This window comes from Tamandua tetradactyla, chromosome X (genome assembly GCF_023851605.1).
Source record: "Tamandua tetradactyla isolate mTamTet1 chromosome X, mTamTet1.pri, whole genome shotgun sequence".
In the NCBI taxonomy this organism is placed as follows: domain Eukaryota; kingdom Metazoa; phylum Chordata; class Mammalia; order Pilosa; family Myrmecophagidae; genus Tamandua; species Tamandua tetradactyla.
Genome location: NC_135353.1, coordinates 140,507,781 through 140,532,320, shown reverse-complemented (window position 1 = coordinate 140,532,320; position 24,540 = coordinate 140,507,781). Strand labels below are relative to the sequence as shown.

Below are 24,540 nucleotides of genomic sequence, written 5' to 3'. Positions count from 1 at the left end.
CCACAGAGCTGTCTCTAAGTATTTCTTGGGGGGTGAGGGAAGTGCCGTAGACCTGTAGGGACAAAGAAGCTTCCCCAATAGGGCCACATGTTATGGCAAGGTCCATCCAAATAGTGCCACAGCTACCTTGCTATCTTTCAGTGGGGAAGGGAATCTTAAGGCCTGAGGGAGAAAGAGCTCCTTCCCCTGATTGCTTATAGTTAGCAGAGCTACAGTTTAATACCACTAGCCTCTGGTGCTAGGCTTACCCAGTAGTATCGTGAGCTTTCTATTCAATCAGGGGTGGGAGTGACGTGGGGGAATTGGGAATGAGCCTACCCCAGATGCCTTCTGTTATTAGGCTGAGGATTGGGAAATGCCAAGTCTGGGCTATTGTCTTCTGTTGGGTTGGGACACATAAGGCACCATGCTGCTGATTTTATTCATGGAACCCTAGGGTATTGGAAAATGAATCTTTGCCATCTTTGCAGGACTCCATACGTCAATTTTGTTTTTATGGGTGATTCAGACAACTGTGGTTTTTAAACTGCATGCAACTTTAAAAAATATTAACATTATGAGACACCACTCTGCATTCAATTATACTATGCTATGGGTCGGGTAGTTAGCGGTGACTCAAATTACAGGTAAATGTCGGACCTTGAAGGTATTAACATGTAAATCATTAATTACATCATGTGATGAGCATGATGACTGCATATAGTATGCTAATTTCATTATACATGTAGTATTTATGTAAGGAACTTAACTCAAATTAAAGTCATCCATAAAATATTTCAGTTCACCTGAACACCTGAAACTTTGATATGCAGATTAACTTTTCTTTTTTTCATCTATTACAACTATGCAAACAAAAAATCCCCACCATCATGACATTAATGATTAGTATATGGTGTGTAATTGTGTGTGTGTGTGGTGTGTATCTGTGTGTGTGTGTGTGTGTGTGTGTAGTTGGGGGATGAAGTATTCATTAATCACATATTTCTGGTTTGAACCAGCTGGGGAATTCAATATGCAAATATACTGGCTAAAAGTTTGTATAAAGAAGTGTTTTAGTCAAGGTGAAGACTGGCTATTAATGAGGGACATAAATCCTTCAGTTAAATACGTTTGGTTTGAATATAAAAGATAAAACAACAGACAATTTTGCTCGGTAAAACATTCTTTACAAAGAAAATAATGATACATAACAAAGACTTCATGACTTTTTCAAGATTTTAACCTCCAAATTCTTCCCAGTTAAATGCAGGACAACTAAAACTTTTGCAAGGTAGTTGAATAAAAGCCACCTTCCGCTGGGCAACTCCTATTTTGTTAAATATTTTTCTGAGTTTTTTATCATGGCTTATACAAACTTTCATATTATTACTCTGATAGTTTTACTATTAATACATTCTTAAATTTAGGTACCCATTTTTTAGCCATCCCCCCCAACAATTTACATGCCATTTTTGTATATCTATAACTGTAATTTCCTGTGTCATACCATTGCGTGCGAAATTCTAAATCAAAAACTTTCTTAATCATCTTCTTTTCCCCTAATGTATAACACAGAGTATAGCACTTAGTAGTTTCCACCAAATTCTTGTTAAATGTATTGGTATTTGATAGCTGAAAGAGTAAGTAATAATAAAACTCGGAGAAACAGCTTTTTCCTTTGAGAATCACGAATTAAATTCAGTGAAGGGTATTAACGACTCTGCATAAATGATTTCCTATTCCACTGAAGTGTTTAATAAGGCCTTAAAAGAAAGGTACTCCACAGCATCCTGCTCTTCAAAGCAACATCTGTGGGTCTTTCTGGTTTATAATAAATGATAGATAACAGGATTTTTGGTTTGCACTTGGACAGAAAACAGGGGCATTGAAAAAGCTGGTCATACATATTGTTTTGTAATTGGGCTGATATTATTTTATTTTGTTATGTCTATAACTTGCACTGATATTTTATCAGTTATTTTCTTTATTAACTTATGAAGTATATTCTTGAAAAAAGAACCATAATCAATGCCTTAAAGTTTAATCAGAAAAAGAGTCCTTTTCCTCCTTATATCCCTGTTAAGATCACAGTTTCCAAAGAACTCTCCTTACTTTGTGTATGTTATAAGGGAGGGGTGGGAACAGATAGAAACATTTTGTGCTTTACAGCTACCTGTTGCTATATGCCTAATTCAAAATTGGGGCATAATAGGAAAAAAAGATACATATAAAGCCTTGAAAACACATATTTGTCTACAAATATTCTGAAAATTAGAGGATCAAATAACAGAACTAAGAATTCTATCAAAACTCATGTGTAAGATGGTATACACCAAACAAGAAAGGTATTTAGGAAGGCCTGTAGAACCCATAAGTATTCTCTTTCTCTAACAACTTCCACCCTCTCCCTCCAACCAAGTCACAGGCAGAGTCCCCTGGTGCCATGTTTGTAGTATGTGACACTGCCTCCTAGAGCCTATGGTAAATGAACCAAGATCGAAACCTGATTCAAATTGAACTAGCTGATGTTCTTCCTAGAGGATTTCACATAAGAGTTACAAAATAAGGACTTGGCACTAAGTCAGTTTTATTTTTTTGCTGTTTATTTTAGTTTTTTTAAACATTTTTTATTGTGAAATATATATACAACAAAGGAAAAAAATTTAAAACTACATGTAACAAGTAGTTACAGAACAGATTTCAGAGTTTGCTATGGGTTACAGTTTTATAATTTTAGTTTTTTCCTTCTAGCTGTTCCAAGACTCTGGAGACTAAAATCAATATATTGATTCAGCAACTATGCTCATTTGTTAAATCCTATCTTCTCTTTCATAACTCCTCCTTCTCCTTTGAGCCTTCTTGGAATCTTTAGGAATAATTGGGCTCTGCCCATTCTAACTTTTTCATGTTGGAAAGGGGTGTTGATAATATGGGATAGGGGATGAAACTAGTTGATGTTCTTGGAAAGGCTGGCCTCTCTGGGTTTCAGGACTTATGTGGCCTAGGAAATATCTGGGGGTTGGAGGTTTCTGGAAAGTAATCTTAGTGCATGAAACTTTTGTAGAATCTCAGATAGCACCCTAGGTGTTCTTTAACTTTAACATGAATGGTTTTGTTTGGGGTTGGCAAACCATAGTGAATAGTAGTATCTAGCTGAAGCTTGCACAAGAGTAGCCTCCAGAATAGCATCTCGAATCTATTTAAACTCTCTTAGCCAGTGATACCTTGTTTTGTTACATTTCTTTTCCCTCTTTTGGTCAGGAAGGCATTGTTGATCCCATGGTGCCAGGGCTCATCTCTGCGAGTCATGTCTCCCATTGCCAGGGAGACCAAAGGAAGAGAGGTTTATTTTGTCCAAAACATAAATTTTCTGTACCACGTAATCTAACTCATCCTGTCTGGAATGCTCGCTTAAACAAACCAAACAGATGGAGCCCAGAATGGAAATGAAGGCTTGTAATTCTGTATCGCTTAATGCAACACCTAGATATATCCAAAGTATGTTGAGCAGATAATTAAAATGTATTGGCAAAGTCCCTTGATGGACTGGAGAAAAATATGGAACTATTAAACTTTACAATTGGGGAAACCCCTGATACTATCTCAGACATTAGGGACTCCAAGTCAATAGGCCAAGCCCTTGATCTTGAGTCTTGCTTTTGTGAAGCTTATTTGTGTAGTGAAGAAGCTAAGCATGTCTATAGTTATGCCTGTTTACTTCCAGCAAAACTCTTTTGTTGCTCAGATGTGTCTCTCTCTAAGCCCAACTCTGCAGGGAAATTCATTACCTAACTCCCTACATGGGACATGCAACCATTCTAAAATACAGACAATGTCATCCTTAGCCTTATATTCAGATTCATCTCAGTCTCAAACTAAATCAGCTTCATTCTGATCTCTTATTGAAGCCTGATCTCCTTTTTTGCTTTCTTTAACAGTTGCTGTATGTAGCAGTGGTGACTTTTGGAGCTGTAGAACTCCAACTCTGAGTCTTAGGCATCACACAGGTAGCCAAATTTCCAAAATACCAGAAGCCACATTATACATATATAGCACAGCACCTCAAAATTTAGAAAGAACATTTATAGCTCTAGACTAAATGTAGGAAATTACTCATTTTTCATAGCACACAACTAGATGGAAGGCCCTGTCACTACCATCCCTGTGGCCTGATTGTTCAGTTTTCCTTGGAATGTACTATTAGATAATTCAGAATCCATACACATGCATGCACAGTCTTGAATTGTGTTTAAGTTTCTTTTCCTTGCAAGAATGATATTATTTATTAATACACATAAGATGGCTAAAAAATATTTCTCATTTGTTTATCAATTTAAAAATAAATTATTTGATTTAAAAAGGTCAACTTACTCTATTTTTCTTCATTATTTCTTTTGAGAAAGGCAAATTTAGTAGAGAAGAAGTCCAGAGAATCATGTAACAAGAACAAATGAATGCATTCCTAAGAAATGACCATTATGAATGCATTGTCCTAAGTAATTCAGTGTTCACTGCCTAATCATTAAAGTAAACAGTGCAGCTCTATCTGAAGGCACCTTTCTTCTAGTTTGCTAGCTGCTGGAACGCAATATACCAGAAACGGAATGGCTTTTAAAAGGGGGAATTTAATAAGTTGCTAGTTTAGAGTTCTAAGGCTGAGAAAATGTCTCAATTAAAGCAAGTCTATAGAAATTTCCCATCAAAGGCATCCAGGGAAAGATACCTTCATTCAAGAAGGCTGATGAAGTTCAGAGTTTCTCTGTCAAGTGAGAAGGCTCATGGCGAACACAGTCAGGGCTTCTCTCTCAGCTGGAAGGGCACATGGTGAATACGGCATCATCTGCTAGCTTTCTCTCCTGGCTTCCGGTTTCATGAAGCTCCCCAGGAGGCGTTTTCCTTCTTCATCTCCAAAGGTCGCTGACTGGTAGACTCTCTGCTTCGTGGTGCTGCAGCATTCTCTGCTCTCTCCAAATCTCTCTAAATCTCTCATTCTCCAAAATGTTTCCTCTTTTATAGGACTCCAGAAACTCATCAAGACCCACCCAAATGGGTGGAGACACATTTCCCCCAATCCAGCTTAACAACCACTCTTGATTGGGTTACATTTCCAGGGAGATGATCTAATTACAGATTCAAACATACAGTATTGAATGGGGATTATTCTGCCTTTACAAAATGGGATTTAGATTAAAACAGGGCTTTTCTAGGGGACAAAAATCCTTTCAAACCAACACAACCTTGTTCCCTCATCTTCAGGAGTTTTCACACACATTTCTATATTCATGAATGAGACATGGCAGTGTCTGTGTGTGTTTGTGAGTGTGTGCCTATGCATGTTTGCAGTCTTTACAAATTCACATGACAGCTAGATATCCTTCACAGAGCCAACCAGCTGTCTGCAAAATTCCATCTTGCCCCACTCCCTACTGTGGTAATACCACTAAAAGACAAGCTGTCCAGTCTGTACCTACATGTCAGACCTTCTCACATCCAGGTGTAGTTATTTGACTAGTTTTCTGCAATGGAATATGTGTTGATTTGTGTCAATTCTGGGCTTGGGATTTTATAAAGCTATTGTGCCTTTTTAAACTCTCCTGCATCCTCTAGCGAAATGCAAAGGATTATGAGATCAAAGAGCTCACAGACCAACGGGATCACCATATATGAATCAGCATATACAGGACAATGACATGCTGACAAGGACTGTCATGGACTGTAACATGAGCAAACAATAAATGTCTATTGATTTAAGCCACTGAAATTCTGTTTTTTTCTTTTATTATAACTAGCATTAAACTAATACACTCTCACACTTGACTATCATTTGTAAACGACCTTTTCTCACACAGAATTATACATGTGGGATATATCTTTATTGTTATTCATAGATGTTTTACAGGGGTTTTCAAAAGTGGCACTACTGATATTTTGGATTAGATAGCCCTTATCCTGTGAATTCTTTCCTGTGAATTATAAGATGTTGAGCAGCATCCGTGCTCTCTACCTACTACATGCTAGAACAGCCTTCCATCTAATTATGACAATTAAAATTGTCTCCAGATGTTGCCAAATGTCCCCTATGTGCACAAGTGAGGACCCACTAATCTAATACTTTCCTTTTAGCAGCTTGATCAAATTCTATCACTTGTATTAATGATATTCATGGTATTTTCACTATTAAAAACATTGCTTCAAAAAATATTGCTACAATGAACATTCTTGCAACTGATTTTGAACTAAGTTATATTACTCCTGTTAAATACCTAGGAAGAAATCCATTTTATTCAATATCAATAAAAATAAATCATAAAATTGTATAGGTTCACAAAGCAAGAAACCATCAAAAAGAGGACAGTAGAATTTATACTAAATCAAAGCAAAAAAAAGACAAAAAACAGCTGGACTCTACACTGGGATACAATAGACTCTTGGTTGATAAATGATGTAATGGATGCTTCCTAGTCAGGGATATTAATTAACCTGGTCCAACCAGCCACCATGACATAATCTTCAATGATTCCTACTTTTTCTAAAGCAATCTCTACCGTCCAACTCATGTGTATATATTGCCAGTGCTCCCTACAAAGTATATCTCACATGACATTACATTTCCCTATTATAACAGCTATCACCCTTGCCCAAGTCACCTGCACAAATGAAACAGCCTTCTCGCAAGGCGAAATGGACTTTCCAAGCTTCTGGAAAACTGGAAAAAGAGATGCTGTTCAGGGACAGACATGGAAGAATTCTATTTTCTCTAGTGATGGTGGTGTGGCCCTGTTGAGTCTAAATTTAGTTTAAGGACCAGGAAGACAGCTATTTATCAATATGAACTTAAACGGAAAAACGCAGATTATTAGTTCTTGTGCACATGAAATGGTAAAGGAAGATGGAAGTTCAACAGCACAGGGTCATAGCAAGAATTGGGCTTCCTATAGCTAGAGAGACCTTAACGTGGACCTACAGTATCCTAGAGAGCCAAGCCACTGGAGGTCGTGATAAGCTGAGGGAATCTACATTGTGATATATTATATTCGTTCCTATCTATGTTGTGATCTGGCTTGTTAAAGCCCTTGACTAATTAAATGGGAAGCTTTCCATCTAATCTGACTGCACAGGTAAGTACAATTTCTTCCAGCCGATCTGCCCCTGACCTGAAAACCGGCACCTCCTGAGTTCTTGACCTCTCTATGCCCCATTCAATGAAAACAGCATCAAGTGCTGCTTTAAAAGTCTACATCCAATTAAGACATTCTTTCAAACCCTTCAGCCATTACCTATTGACCTTAGGATGAAGACAAAACTCTGTATCCTGACTCACAAGGCCTCTGGCCAAACTCTCATTTCATTTCGTGGCACTTCCCACAGGGCACTCTATGCTTCACAGATATGGGCCACATTCTGTGGCAGGAGTTCACCAACTCTTTCCCACCTGAGGACATCTGCATATGCTATTTCTCTGTGGGGAATGTCTTCCCCTCTTCCACACATGCAAAAACTTTCACAGTTCATAGCTTCTCAACATGAATGCCACCTCTTCAGAAAGGTCATTTCTGGAGATCACTGAGGAGGGTAAGCACTTCAATTCCTTGTGGGTTTCTTTCTTTTATCCCTGTGGCATATACCAACTAATTTGCCTGGAGCCTAAAATGGATCAGTCACCACACATACAAGGAAATGTGACCTAAGCTGCAAACAAAATTATGTCCAAAGGCTCATGAGAAAATGGGACTGTGAAGTTTCAGAGTTTGTGAACTGAAGGTCAAACAGAGAAGCCTTTAGGCTTTTTTCTCTCAATTTTGACCAACCAAGTTTTCATTTTTATTCTGCAACAACAAAACATACGCATAGTTCTTTATATATATTTAAAAAATCACTATTGATACCCTGCAGGAAAAAGAACTTTGTTTTCCCAAGTATAAATAACATTTTCTGGGACCCAGACTCTCTGTTTTCTTTGAAAACAAAGGGTTTCATAACATGAGTTTTAAAATGATTGTGCAAATGTTCTCTCAAAGAAGTCATGAAAGTCATGCTGCAATAAAGGTGTGCACAGATGAGGAACTGGGGTAAATTTTTTGAATCTAGGGAAAATTATAGGCTAAGATATTTTAGAGTATATCTAATTTTTTTTTAATTTCACCTGAACAGGCACTGCTTACACTCAAAATATATTTTTTACTCTTATCCACGTTCTAAAACATTTTTAAATATTACCATTTATATGGTTTTTTCAAAAATGGCATTCTAATTTGGTTGACAATAAGGAAAGCCACTGAGCTATTTTCTCAAGGGGTACCACTCAAGTATAAGACTAAGGTCAGATGAACTGAGAACTCAAGATTCCTTTACTATCTTTCAACAAAGACTCTTTCATTAGAGAATAGTCATTCAAGGCCTGTATCCCTAAATAAAACATGTCAGATAGCTTTGTATTTCACACCCGAAAGAGTTTCTATGCTATTCTCTATGGCAATTATTAACAAAACAGTTTGCATTAGGCAATTTTTTTTCCTGCTACGATGGATTTTGAATGTCCATCGTTTCATAAATGATTTCTTGAGAAAACAAAACAAAACAAATCTGCTGCCTTTCAGAGTTAACGATACTTTGCTAAAGATGAGCAATGATTTAAGAGGAAATACTTTCTAAAATAAGCTCCAGGTTGTCAGGCACATATTTCCTACTGCTTACTGAACAACTACACCCCAAATGTAACACGACACAAAACACATACATGCATGCACACACACACACAAACTAGTGCATTCCCACTCCAAACTTGTTCTTCCTCGCCATAAACAGAGCTACTCCTTACTAAATGTTTCTCGTCAGACCCTTCTCATCATCTGGGATTTTAATCTGTCCTTAAAACATTAAATCAAGCTTCAAGGCCTGTAGATTCTAAAAGTAAAATGTCTCTTAATGTCCAGTGCCACAGTTCGAGTCCAAATCACAATACCTCCATGGCTTGACAACTTCCTAGCTGCTCTCTTTGCAGATTCGTTCAGGTGTTAGCCCTCCTCGTCCTCCAACAAGTAACTGCCACACGTAACAAAATCCCCTTTCCTCATGGAAAGTTGCCTATAGGAGTGACTTATAGGCTACAGGATCCTGTTTGAGCTCAGCATCTTAACCTCAGGAAATCCATGCCAATCCATCCATCTCAACCGACTCTGATCACCTTAACCTTTAGGTCCTCAAATAGATTTGCTCCTTTACATCTCAAGTTCTTAATACATGCATATTTCATAAGCCAGAAAACATCTGACCACCACTACAAAGAAGTATAAACCAGATGAATGCAACTATTTCCTTTATTCCATGGTCGCATTTATCTTCAAATGAATTCCTGACCACCACAAACATTGCTGGAGGTGAAAACATTTGTTCTCTAGATTTGTATGATCACAAAATAATGTAAAGCCACCAGAAGGTTAAATTGGTTTCCACTTAGCCGAAAAATACACCAAAGCCTCCCTTATCTTTAAAAGAAGGAAAACACATCTTCAATACAGATACCTCTTCTGAATATAAAAATATGTTTCTGAGTCCAATAGCATGCATTCAGTACCTATATTTTCTCAACAATCATTTACCCATTAATCAATCCCTCACGTACAGCCTTCTGATCACCTCAATGTCCTATATGAGTTCACTCATTATTGGGTCCCAAATTGAAAGCAGTTTAATTGTTCCACTGGAAAAAATAAAATACAAATTAAAAAGCAATTTATTGAATCCCACTGCCAATAGGCTTATGTCTGTATGTGGGTATCTCTATTTCCAAATTCCCTTGATTCTCTGTTCAATCCACCATTCCTGATCAATAGGAAAAATTATATATATGCTGTTTTGAAACTCATCTTTAAAACTTCAATAGGTCAACAGACATTTTTCAGTATTTATATATAGAAATACTAAAATATTTTGTCTTCAGTATTTTGTTTTTTAATAACTATTTAATTTGTTATTTTACTATTCTATGTGTATGTATATATATGTGTATATTTATATTTTTATCAAATCTTGACACATATACAGTTCAAACATGTTGTACAATCAATGGATCACAATATAATCACTTAATTGTGTATTCATCACTATGAAAATTTTTAGACCACTTTTCACTCCAGAAAAACAAATAAAAAGAAAAAAGAGGGAGTAAAAGGGTATTTCAGTGGTAGAATTCTCACCTGCCATGCTGGAGACCCGGGTTGAATTCCCAGCCCATGCACTCCCCCCCACCCCCAACAAAAACATTCTACATATGGTGCTACAATAATGGGGCAGTTACATGCAAAAAGAATGAAATGTGACCCCACCATACAGCATACAAAAAGAAAAAAGAAAAAGTTCACGCATTCCTTACCATTTTTCGCTCCCTCTCATTGACACTAGTATTTCAATCTACTCAATTTATTTTACCCCTTATCCTCCCTATTATTAATTTTTATCCTTATTTTTTTTATTCATCCCTCCGTACCCTAGATAAAAGGAGCATCAGACATAAAGTTTCCTCAGTCACATTGAAAGCTAAATTTTTAACAATCATCCTTAAGAATCAAGGATACTGGAAAACAATTCAACTATTTCAGGTACTTCACTCCAGCCACTCTAATACACCATACACTAAAAAGGAATATCTATATAATACACGAGAATAACTTCCAGGATAACCTCGCTACTCTGAAATTTCTCAACCACTGAAATGTTATTTTGTCTCATTTCTCTCTTCCCCTGTTTAATCAAAAAGACTTTCTCAATCTCATGATGCTGGTCCCAGCTCATTTCAAGAGTCCTGTACTATGTTACCAGGGAGATTTACACCCATGGGAGTCATGTCCCACGCAGAGGGGAGTCTGCCATAATATATTTAATCGTTCCTTTATTAGGAAATATTTCAGATGCAACACATTTACACATCTATGTACACTTTCTATACCCATTTTAAATTTGATGCATATTGTACAGGTAATCTCAGGTAAGATTATAAAAACTTACATATGCTTTCCTCAATAGTGCAGGGGAATTTTTATTTTCTACAACCTTGGAAGTGCTGAATGCTCTAGTTTTATTTGAATCCTTCTTCCAACCTCTATAACATACCTATGTATTTTTTTAGCTCTCTCTTTCACCCCTCATTTTTCAAACAACTGAATTTAGTACGCACTTTGACAGTGAAAAGCTTTCTTATAGGGCGCAAAGAAAGCTACATTATGCTCATCACCAACAGAAGATTTTCCTTAACTTTTTCTGATTCTTCAAAACTCCAGTCTACTTAAAAATTGGAGTGGAGACCAAAGCCATACCGAAATGAATCAGAGAGATTTAGCATGAATATTATGTTCCATTAAATAAAAAAAGAGGCCTCATCAACAAATGCTCATAAGTTAACACTTTAAAATGTAAGTTACACATAAAAAGTAGATATAGAGATAGAAATAGATATATTCAGAGAATCGTCAAAGTAATGAATAGCTTTTTATCCAAAAATTCATTTGAAAGTCATTGGTTTGAAATTCGTAATACAAATTATGAATGGTGGGGAAAGAATCTCCCAGACTAGACATTCATATAAAATTGAATGAATAATGTAACAACTAAAACTGTAATAATATGCTCTGGGATTTTGAGTTCTGTGAGTAGTGGACCACAATATACAAGTGAGGGGAAGGAATGAAACAGAATTGAAAATGAAGGAAAAGGGGAAAGAAAAATTCAAGGGAGGACAGAAGGAGAGGAAGAGAAAACACCAGGACAGAAATCTATGAAACACATGCCTTTGGATTTACCCTCATTCATCACCTATCATCCCCGATTTGATCTGACACCTATCACCTTCTCTAATCCCATCTCCCATTCCTCTTCCTCTCTACTCTAATGACACAAATCACTTTTTTTTTTTAAATTCCTTGATGAAGCTAAGCTCACGACTCCCTTTGTGTTGGCTTCTCCATTATTTGGAGTCCTGTTATTGAGATCACCTGTCTAGGTGTTCCTTTTACTCCAGGTCTCAGCTCAAAATCATTCCTTTACAGAGGTCTTACCTTCTTTTTCAATTGAAAAGAGATTCTAAACTCTAGAGTTAGTCTCGATGGATCATGTGATTTTCACTCATAATCAGGTTCTTTAAAAACTTTTCCGCTTGTCTAGCTACCTTACTAGAATGTAAGCTTGGTGAAAAGAAGACATCATCCCTCCTTTTCACCCCAGTTTCCTCCCCAGGGACTCATAGAGTGCTTAGCCAATAGTAGGTTGCCAGTGATAATTTCTTGTATTTATTCGGATTAGAGTTTGGTAACAAATGACAGAATATCCCAAATAACTGATGTTAAGGAAGATGGAAGTTTACTTCCCTTTCAAATTAGCAGAGACTCTTGAAGTCCGGTACAGTGGCTCCATGGTCGGCTCACCATGGTTTCTTCAACATAGCGTTATCTTTGCAAGGTTCATCCATGCTCTAGCATGTATCAGTATTTCATTAATTTGTGGTTGAATATTAGTCCTTTGAAGCATCATTTTGCATTCCCAGTGGTAATGTGTGAGGCTTCCGGTTTCTCCAGATTCTCATCAACTGTTGTTGTCATTACATTTAAGGCCGTCCTAGTAATTGCGGCTTTGATCTGTATTTCCCTATTAGCTTTTTTATGTGCTTATTAGTCATTTGCCTATCTTTTTTGGAGAAATGATGATTCAGTTCTTTTGCCTATTTTAAAAATTAGTTGCGTATATATATTTATATATATTCATATATATATATATATATATATATATATATGTATGTATTTTTTTTTTTGCATGGGCAGGCTCTGGGAATTGAACCCAGCTGTCCGGTATGGCAGGCAAGAACTCTGCCACTGAGCCACCATTGCCTGCCCAGTTGTGTGTGCGTGTGTGTGTGTGTGTGTGTATATATATATATATATATATATATATATATATATATATATACATATACATATATATGTATTTTTATTTTTTACATAGGAAGGCACTGGGAATCAAACCCCAGTCTCTGGTATGGCAGGAGAGAACTCTGCCACTGTGCCACCATCACTTGCCCCCAGTTGTGCATATTCTTATTAGAGTTGTAAGAGTTATTTATATAGTCTGGATTCAAGTCCCTTGTCAGATATATGATTTGCAAGCATTTTTCCTATCCCATAGGCTGTCTTTTCATTTTCTTCATGGTGTTATTTGCAATGCAATTTTTTTTCTAGTTTTATTGAAATCCAATTTGTCTATTTTTTTTCTTTTGACATCTATGCTTTTGTCATATCCAATAAAATCATTGCTTAAACAAGGTCAAGAGGACTTACTCCTACCTTTTCTTCCATGGGTTTTGTTATTTGAACTCTTGCATTTAGGTATATGGCCTATTTTGAGTTGAATTACATGCCGCTGTAGTTTGCTATAGATGCCAGAATGCAATATACCAGAAATGGAACAGCATTTAAAAAGGGGAATTTACTGAGTTGCAAGTTTACAGTTCTAAGCCTGTGAAAATGTCCTAACTAAGGCATCCAGGTAAGGATACTTTGATTCAAGAAAGGCCAATGGATCAGGAACACTTCCATCACTCTGAAAAGACACATGGCTGGCATCTGCTGGGGTCTCTGGTGTCTCAATTCAGATATCTTCTCAGAGGGCATTTCCTTTCTTCATCTCCAAAGGTTCTACAATTTTTTTCCCCTCTTAAAGGGCTTCAGTAAGCAATGCCACGTTGAATGGGTAGAGACATATCTCCATTGAAAATACCTAATTAAAAGGTACCACCCATGGGCAGTGCAAAGGAGGTTTAGTGGCAGAATTTTTGCCTGCCATGCTGGAGACCCGGGTTTGATTCCCTGTGCCTGCCTGTGCCAAAAAAAAGGTACCAGCCACAATTGGGTGGATCACATCTCCATGGAAACAATCAAAGAGGTCCCACCCAACAATGTTGAATGAAGAGTAAAGATTAAAGGACATGGCTTTTCTGGGGTAAAAAACAACAGCTTTAAACCAACACACATGGTATGGAGTAGAGGGCACGACCTCATTCTTTTGCATATGGGAATCCAGTTCTTTGAACTATTTGTTAAATAGCTTATTCTTCTCCTTTGCACAGTCTTGGACCTTTCCCCTCCATTTATAAAAGGAATAATCTATACTAGGATTGGTGGATCAGAAGCAGACACACTGTTTTAGGTCACATCATTTAGCCACAGCATTTTTACGACTAGAGGTGGAAACGTGCCACAACAGTCTCTGTGGGTGCAGCAAAGGACAGAAAATCATGTGGGAGAAATATCAGAAGTCCATTTCCTAGCCACATTCACGCAGAGTAAAGCTTCTGTCATACTGAGCTGCAGAGATTGGCGGGAGAAGGTTATAGCTCAAATGCCAAAGATTCTCATTGCTCTGGGATTTAGATTCTCTTGCATGTTTCTCCATTATTCAGGGATTTTAAGTGATACTTGTTTTTCTTTTTTCTTAATAACTTTGCCAGATATAGATGCTCCATTGGGGAGAAGGTCCATAGAACTCCTCACGTGGCACACAGCCACTTGAAAATTGCTTCTTTGTTCTTGATGTATATTTTGGCACACCTTCTTTATTTAGCATAGCTGTTAAATGTGAGGCTCTTCACCACAGCTTTCATGACTGCAGTGGAGAGACAACTATGAGGGGTAGGGAGGAAAAGGCAGGACAGAGGTGGAGGGGTTTATGTGCGAGTAGAGTTGTTTTTGTTTATTAATTTAAATCTTATCTAGAAAAGTAGAGCCATCTAAGCACCATTTGTTTGTATTTTACCTACCATCTGTGGGTAAAATGATTTTGACAATTCTAGCTTGAATTTCCCGTTTTTATTTTCTTATATTTGTTTAGACAAAACATATTTAATACTAAATAATGGAATGTTTACTATGAGAAAAAATTACAAAGAATGTGCCAAACCCTTTATTTTACACCTGATAGTCTTTTAGGTAGCACAGTTTATTTTTGGTGAAGAGAATTATTACAGCTTACTGAAGATAAAAATAAAAAAAGAATCAAAGAGTAATAGGGTGTTTTTTGTGATTTTGGAAACTAGTTCTTACGACTCTTGGCTATATATTATAGAAATCATTCAAGCAGTGTATACAATTTCAAACAAAAGTGTATACATACAAACAAAAGGAAAGTTCTTGGGTTGCTTGGTAAGTTAAGATTATGTAATAAATACTCAAAACATCACTTCCTACTTATTTTACTTCATTTTGCTTTTATTTACACTTGTGTGTGATTATCTGCAGCTTTGCATCTGTATGGTGAAGATAGTATTAACGCTATGCTTCCCTTCCCAACTCTGCATTCCGTGACATCTACTTGGTAGCTTGAAATAGGGTAAGCTTGAAGTTATTTACAACACAGAATTGGCAAACACTACAAGTAACAACTTCATTCATTTTTTAAGCAAGTTGATTTCTGAAAACTTATCAGCACGTGACACACACACGCAAAAACAGATATGGATACATATGTAGGTAGGGTGTAAGTACAGAGTAGGTAAAATTAGACACAGAAATAGAGACGGGTATAGAGAAATAGAGAAATGTAAATTTAAATAGCTACATTAGCAAGATAAATTAATAAAGGATGAATATTTGTCAGCTTCTTGAGTTATTTTCTTTAGCCTACATTAAAATAAAAATGAAGAAAAATAAGAGTCTGGTTCTAAAGAAATCGATAAACAAGTATAGAGAATAACTAGTAGGGACATTGATATCATGTATTGCACAGACCCACATCTATGGCTGCCTACACAGTGCTATTGTGAAACCCACTTACTGGGCAAACATTTATGGAGTTACTGACCACTCCCTTTCACTTTCTGTGCTAGATAAACCAGTGAGTTTGGAATAGTTGCTACTGTTTGTGAACTCCAATTCTGCAAATGAGTATGCAACTCTGTAAACCATAGGGCAAAAGGTATCCAGGGAATGTAGCTAATGCTTACTGAAAGTCTACTCTGTGACAATTATACTACTTGGTAATTTATATGCATAATCTTATGTGAATTATATATGAACTCTGATAACCAAATATCATTAATCTATTTTACATGATATCCAGAGAAGTTAAATAACATCACAATATTTAGATTATCTTCCCAATCTGTTGACTTTGAATCAAGTCACTTAATGTCTTTCATAACTTTATTTACTTCTCTCTAAATTATTATTTGTTTGGAGAAAAGTATTATATACAATTATTAAAGTGACAGTGTAGGTTTGAAAGTATTATGAAACCTAGAAAAGCCACACTTTAATCCTGATACAATCTTGTGGAGACAGCTGTTTCTCTTAATCCTGATTCAATACTGTAGGGTGGAAACTTTAGATTATCTCCATGGAGATGTGACACACAAAAACGTGAGTATGCTCTTCTGATTAGATGGAGATGTGACTCCACCCATTCCAGGTGGATCTTGATTAATTTACTGGCATCCTTTAAAAGAAGAAACACGTTGGTCAGTAACCAGAAATGACAGAAACTTCAGAATCAACAGAAAGAACACAGACACCGATATCTAGAGATGCTTGGAGCCCAGCAGACTTGCCATGAGATGTTAAGCAAGTCAGAACCTGGAGAGAGCCAAGGGAAGCCAAGAGATGAAAGCCAGCCCTGGAGAATCAAAGTAAGGAACCCCCACAGGAATAGAGGCTGAAAGCAACAGAGCACAGGAGCAAGGGACCAGCAGATGCCAGCCACGTGACTACCCAGCTGACAGAGGTGTTCCTGACCCACAGTCCTTTGTTGAGGGAAGGTAACCTCATGGTGATGCCGTAATTTGGACACTTTCACTTCCTTAGAACTGATAACATTAAATCTCCCTTTTTGAAAGCCATTCCATTTCTGGTATATCGCATTCTGACACCTTGCAAACTAACACAGACATTATCCTGTTAACCACTACAACTAACTAATGATATAATAATATTATCACAGAATAGAAAAGATTTTTATTAATGAAAAGGTAGCAGAAAAAACATGCTGAAACGCCACATAAACTTAGGTATTAACTAATACATTGTGGTGCTATCTCCCTCTAGGAATATTTTTTCCAAAATAGAGCAAAGACAGAAAAATTAGATAGCTTTTTATAAAATTTCAGAAAACAGAGCAGAAAGATTCTGGAAACAGTAACGCTTTTTTTTTTAATGTATCAGTTAAATCTCATGATAACTCTATCAAAACTATTCAGATCTTTGAGTTCGTGTCTTCTAAGGGACACAGTGGAATGTAAAGAAGATAAAAACCAGAAAAAAGTCCTCAAATGTAATATGAATTTCAGTTTTCTCTAAAGCTTTTAGGAAACTTTATTATTCTTTAATGTCAAAAACACATCTTGTTCTTGCTATTTTACAGTATTACACTAGTATTAAAAATTGAATGATGAAAGTACCATAGGATTTCAGAGGAGAATATAGAATGTGAGAAGCTTAAAAAGGTATTGGATGCTCTGATTTGCTAGTTATTACTACATTTTAGAAAGTAGAGATTGTATATTGTTCTAGAAGGAGCACACTAGAATAATTTGGCATATAATTTGTCTTGCAAAGAGTTGCTAGATACATCATAAAATGAGATCCAGTGATGCTACTCAAATTCATAAAAACTAGCAAGATCTCATTATTTATTGTTATATAAAATACATCATTCCATATGTCGAGGGAATACACATAAAGAAGACTTTCTTTTAGTTCCTATTTAAATTTTTTTTGTTAAAATCAGTTGATCATTGAAACATATAATTGAATCTAAACTTTGTTATATAAATTTATATTCACTTTGGCTTATCTGAGTTTTAAAAAATAATTTTAGACATTTCATTCTAACAGGACTAACCCAATACTATAACAGGAGTAACAGCTCCAAAGTAACACTAACTGGTTTCAAATCCACTTACTATAATAGGTGACTTATCCGTGCTTTAGGTTGCATAACTGAGGTGGGATACATATATAGGCTTGGATGCACTAATAATATGAAGTTCATACACATCCCGACACAATTTAAGAATTTACTAGTATGAGCCATTTATAAATAAGCAAACAATAATATATTCCAAATATATTCATATTTATTTTGTAGCACGCCCTGATGAAAGATAAAGGGACATGCTAGTATACATCATTATCTTTGTTACCTGAATTCAAAAAATACCTTAAATAGTAGAGCATAAACTTAAAACAAGAAGAATTTAAAAGTAGAAAGAATTATTTTGGATTTGCTTATCACGATTAATCCTTGTTTCATGCTTTTAGAGGGAAACCATAGTTTTAAAAAGTATCTTTAGATAATATTAAGAGAAGTCATCACTGCAGCTATAAAAGGACAAATTGATAACCAGCCAGAAGACTCAGATGGCCAAATGATTGTCATTATAGTAAGTCACCTTCCTATTACTGCAACAGGAAATTACTTCTCCAATGTTTCTGTAATCCCATTTCATTCTAAGACACAGAGATGGAAAGAATCATGGTAATTACTTATACTGGCCTCATATACCTCAATACTCACTCAAATTTACTTAAGTATCTTAGTGATGGAATGCCTTTTATTTCCAGGAAAAACACCTTAGTTCTGGACATCTTTAAGTTCAAGAACCACTAAGAAAATTTAAATTATTGCCTGTCATTCCCATTTCTTTGGAGATTTAAAATATTAGCTTCACAGGTTCAATATGTGATCTTTGAAAAAACATACCTAAATGTTAGCTGTGTGTTGTAGAACCATAATTGATGCTCAGTGTATCGGTCATTTTAGGGTAGTGTATTATAAAAAAGGATTCCAAAATCTTAGTGTCCTGTTTCTTCCTTATGCTATATTCCCCATCACAGTTCAGAGCAAGGCATGACCACTTAGGCAGATAAAGCAGTCACCATTTGAATGTTGTTGGATTCTAACTTTCAGGGAAAAGAGGATCCAGCAAAACCTTCAAGGGCTCCTAGAGCATCTGTCCAGAGATGACATGGGTTGCTTTTACTCATATTTCATACATCTGGCATGTCACATGGCCAGACCTCACTTAAAGTGGGTGGGGAAGTGATTCTAGTTACCAGGAAGGTGTGAAAGATGGAATAGCTACAAATATCCCTTACACCCACCACGTTGACCCACTTCACTACATCGCTGACAACTCAACATAAATATGTTCCATAACAGGAACAGAATATAAATTTACATTAAACCTTTCAAGTAATAAAAATAAAACTTTCAAGACGTTTTGCACTATTTTAAATAAAAATTAAATTTTTATAAGGAAAGTCCATGAACGTTTTCCTGACAGCAAAAGTTAATCATGTTACTCTATATAATTGAAGCTAGAACGAGAAAATGGAAAAAACAGATTTTAGAGTCAGAGAGATCTGGGTTAAAACCCAGGCTTTTTCTTTTGCTACCTTTATGATTTTGCACAACATTTTTTATCTGACCAGCCCTAAATTTCCCCAGGAAGATGGAATTAATACTGCCTCCCTTAAATGGGGTTTTGTAGTGATCCCTTGAGCTACTGTTTGCATAAAGGCATGATCGGTAAGAGATGCTCTACAAAAGTTACCTCCTATTTCTTTCCCCTTAGCTTCTTCTTGTAACATCCTTAATTAGGCACTATGGCTTGACTCTTCGCACAGATTACAGGACAGCTCTAGTGAGATAAGAAGAGGTCAGCAGTTGGTCTAGCTCTCCAAATTACGTGCAAAAGCCTCAGAATGAAAGATCTAAAATAGGTTCAGGCTGAGAATGGAAAGGAATAAAAAGAGGGAGAGGAAAATGCAAGAAAATTAGGCTGGATAATAGGAGCATATATCTCTATCATAATTGTGACAATTAGTGGAATTTTTTAATATTTGCCATATTTCACCTACTGTAGACATTTTCCACTTAGGTGTTCTTCCATGTAACTTTAACATTGGGTATTTTAAATACATTTTAAAGCAATCACACCTTTTCTTCCTGGATTTTGGCTGTCTCCAGTTTCCCATTTGCTTTGATGTTTCTCATTCTTATCTAACTATGGTAGCAGTTCCACTTAAATAGAACTACATAAATACCTAAGAGTGCAAAGGCTCTTCCTTTAATTATGCTCAATTTGCAAACTATACCAACTGCAGAGAGCTAAGGAGAGATAGTGAATACTAATCAAAAGATGGAGAATGTGGAGGTTCTGGTCAAATGTTAACAAAAATCTCCTTTGGATAGGAGAGGTGGCTGTTTTACACACTATCCATATATCACGAGTGGACTCGACCATTTCAGAATAACTACAAGCCAGAATGATACAAGTTTTGTAGTTTGCTGATTGTGTTGCATAAACAAGATCTGAAACCATTTAGCATTGTATATACATTGCAAACTACATTCAAATTAAATGCAACATCCCTGGGGTGAGCGTTCCCCTTCCTTAGAACAGAGGCATCACTAGCAAAGATCATAATCCTTTGCTTTCGTGAGGAAAATAAAGTTTGAGCAAAGGGATGAACTAGTCAAGCATCTATTGTCGAAATGACCTGGTAAAAACTTTCAGTTCTTTTCTATTAGGGTCTTATTGGTTTCCCTATATGGGAAATTTGAAACAAAGCATAATTGTGGGAACCAGCATATTCAAAACTATCTGAAATACCTGGGTTCAAGGAAAATTTGGCAATCATTGACATCTGCTATATTGACTATTTGACAGGATAACTATTGCTAACTATTGATAATATAATCCAAGGGGTTTAAACATAGTAGATGTGCAGCAGACACAATGTGGACCTGTGACATTGCTGTTACGGCTTCAAGGTAATGTCTCTTTGCAGCAAACAGACCACCTAACAAGGCGCAATAAAGCAAAACCTATGTGCTCTCTGTCCTCCAGGACCTTCATAGACAAAGGCAGGATCTGCTAAATGAAAAAAGCAGGCTGGTACAATAAATATTATCACCTACCTAGAGCACTAACATTATTTAAGCACAGGTATACTGGGTTTGGGGAGAAAGATGACTTTCCCCACATGTGGTATTACTTGTGAAAACAGGTAGCAATGAACTTTTCTGGGAAAGTCTTAGGAACTGAACTTACTTATTTTCCATTTCAATTTTGCAGGAGACTCCCCAAAAAGGTATTCAGAGAGCCCATCCCCTCCTATCAGGCTGGATCAGGTGACTCTCCATTCTCCCTAGCATGCATGTTTATCTCTATTGGAATAAATGGGTGACAACTGGAAATCTTCTTGTTAAATTGATAGACATTCACTCTCAAGATCATTTTTAGTTCTCACAGCTTCTTAATCTGGTTCCGTGAAACCCCACTTCACTGGATTCCTGAAGTTGCATAAAACAAGAAAATATTGATTTATACTAATTTCTAATTGAAATTTAGCATGTCCTTCTATCATGAATGTTGGCAACAAACCAGGGTATTATTTGCAATACTTGGGACATAGTCACCAAAGAAGTCACAAATTTTTTCTACTCATGACAATTGTTAGAAATAACTCAATAAAATGTTTATGATATCACCAATTTGAAATGATGGAAGATAGGAGGCCTAACCCTAGATCTCATTATATGTGTTTTAGTAAAGAAGCAAGCATTGCTATATTACAATATTTAATACTTTTATAAAATTGGTTTCCTTTTGTATGGAATCTCATATGTTTTAATAAAAGCATGTAAAAACACACTGAAATGTGTTTTGTAGACTTTATCAGTCAGCAAAATATGTCCGAAGTTAAGCATCTCTGCAAACAGCAACCCCATCCACCTCAATCAATTTACATGGCTTTTAAAAATTACCATGTTTTGCGATACAGAAAAGATTAGCATGGCCCCTGCGCAAGGATGACACGCAAATTCGTGAAGCATTCCATATTTAAAAAGAAAAATTACCATGTTTTGGAATTATACATAAAAGATAGGACTTAACAAATGAATATGAATGCTGAATCATTAAATTGACATCTCTTTTAGTTGCCAGTATTTTAGAGCAGCTACAAGTAAAAACCTAAAATTGTGAAATTGTAACCCGTGTCAAAGTCTGAAATATGTTCAACAACTAATTGTGGTGCTGTGCTTGGAAATGTATTGCTTTTTTGTATATACGCTATTGTTTCCAAAAAAAGAAGGAAAAAAAAGTTAGTTGTGATGATAAAAAAGTATTTAGGCCCTCTAGCCTCCTATATTCTGGAGCAGCTGGAAGGAAAAATCTGAGAGGATCATATGGTAGCCCATGACAAACTCTAGGATCTGTCCTCTAACCACTTTTTGAAGAGTGCTTTGAAAACTATTGTTTTTTTATTTCTTCACTTTGTATATATGTTATACTACACAATAAAAAAAAAGTTTAAAAAAATTACCAGGTTTAAATCTTGAATAATGAGTTACATTTAATTCTAAGGTTTACAAATAATAATGTGTAGTGACATTGGTCAAAGTAAAGTATTTTAAAGCAGCAGAAAATCAACATCAGGGAAACTTCTCAGAGAACTGGCTTGATTATTTACAAAGCAGTATTAAACACTGAAATGTGAAGTCCCCTCATAATTTCCTTATCTAGTTAATAGTCCAGTATCTAAAATCAGATGGTGAAGAAAAGGGGCCACTTTATGGCAACTCTCTTCTTCACTTAAAATACAGAGCAGACACAGTGATAATTGAATTCCTTGAACAGAAAATGGTTACATTTTGATGTCTTAAATTTTAAAACTGAGAAAGGTTCTTGTGGTCAAGACAAAAGAGGATAACAACTTCGAATACAGGAAGAAATCACCTTTTCACAAGGGAACTTTTCAGGAGATACAATTTTAAGAGCAACTGGAGCCAATTTTTTAAGTCCATATACCTCTTTGGAATAAATATTTTTTAAAAAACAGTATTATTTGATGGCAAGTAGGACAAGAGCCTATTGAGCTAATGTATCGGATTTGCCTCATAGAATATATGTAGATGAAAGAAAGAGTGCCATCTTGAGCTTAGGAAAAACATGGCATTTTCAAATTAATTCTTGAAAATTTTATTGACTTCACTGTAGATTACCTACCTACTTCAGGGATAATAACTTTAAAACTTTAAGAGTGCATCTATCATACAACATTTATTGAAAATCTGCTGTGGGGTAAGAAATCAGGTTAGGTAACAGTATAAAGCAGATGAAATATATTCTCATTTGAATCAAAACAATAGATGCATTACTCTCTATGGATCATTCCTTGAGGTCTCCTGAAGCCTAAAATTCTAAGTTGTTTAACTGATAGAGCAGACAAACATTTCGGTTATATATGGATAAATTGATAAACATACCTAATGTGTAAAAGAATACATGCAAAATTTATGTGGCATTTGTCTATTTTTTTTGGCAAGGGCAGACACGAGGAATCGAACCCGGGTCTCTGGCATGGCAGGAGAGAACTCTGCCTGCCGAGCCACCGTGGCCTGCCCCATTTGTCTAATTTTGTAACTGCATTCTCAAAGAGTTTGGAGACATGAACAACCATTTCTGAGAATTTTCCTAACACCCGTAGAATTTGTTCACTGTTCAGACAAATAAAAAGGTTTTGCAAAAACACAGTATATTCAAAGATGCACCTCAGGTAAATAAAGTCAACTCTCAAATATATAGGGGCTAACTACCCAATATACAGTAAAAACAGTCCTATTTATTAGCAACTTTACCAGAGGTCTAGGGAATAAAGTAGATTGTTAACAGATTTTTAAATATTGTGTTAATTGCTGTGTTTTGTTTTTTTACTTTACAGTAATAAAAAAGTAGGTTATAAAGACCTTAGTGTTATGTAAACTGTAACATCTAAATTAGATTTCATGCGCTACTATTTCTTCTAACAAAGGTATTCCAAGCACAGTGATATTGTGGCTTTGAAAAATCCATTAATTTTTCTTCTGGTAAGCACAACATAACTCTTGTTCAATTTCAATTTTACAAAATGATATTTTTAAAGCATTTTTTAATTGTGAAATACAGATACAATAAAGGGCTAAATTTCAAAGTACGTTTTAACAAGTAGTTATAGAACAAATTTCAACGTATATGCTATGGGTTATAGTTCCACACTTTCAGGTGCTGCTCTATGACACTGGAGACTTAAAAGAAATACCAATACAATGATCAGTAGTCATACCCATTTGTTAAAACATATCTTCTCTCTTTTTTTTAATTACAATTATTTTTTTATCACAATCAACTTTCTTTTACAAAAATGGTCATTTAAATTTCTTTTTCTTCTTATTAAATAACTTTTGTAAGATAACATGTAATTTTAAGAAATAGCTTTCTTTTAGTAAAGTACACAGCAGCAAATGGACATTACACCAAATCTTATCACAACGGAGACGAAATGGGAACATTTCAGAAAATTTTTAAAAATATTTCTCTATACATAAGCATTTCATAGAATTAAATATCTTAGCTATATTGTATCTATTTTCATTTTACTATTACAGGATCAATAATTATTCATCTCACTAAGCAGTCTTGAAAACATCAATTGCAAAATGTGCCACAGCTATATATATCAGGATTTATTTAACTGAGGC

The 24,540-nt window shown here is 35.7% G+C and overlaps 1 protein-coding gene and 1 non-coding gene across 2 annotated transcripts in view; one reads left to right on the top strand and one right to left on the bottom strand.

Moving 5' to 3' along the window:
• Positions 1 to 24,540, bottom strand: part of DMD (dystrophin) — a 2,428,671-nt gene that overhangs the window by 2,154,259 nt on the left and 249,872 nt on the right. The gene's annotated exons all lie outside the window — the stretch shown is intronic.
• On the top strand, positions 21,765 to 21,866 carry LOC143672318 (U6 spliceosomal RNA). The gene has a single exon (XR_013169780.1). It is a non-coding gene; the product is annotated as a U6 spliceosomal RNA (small nuclear RNA).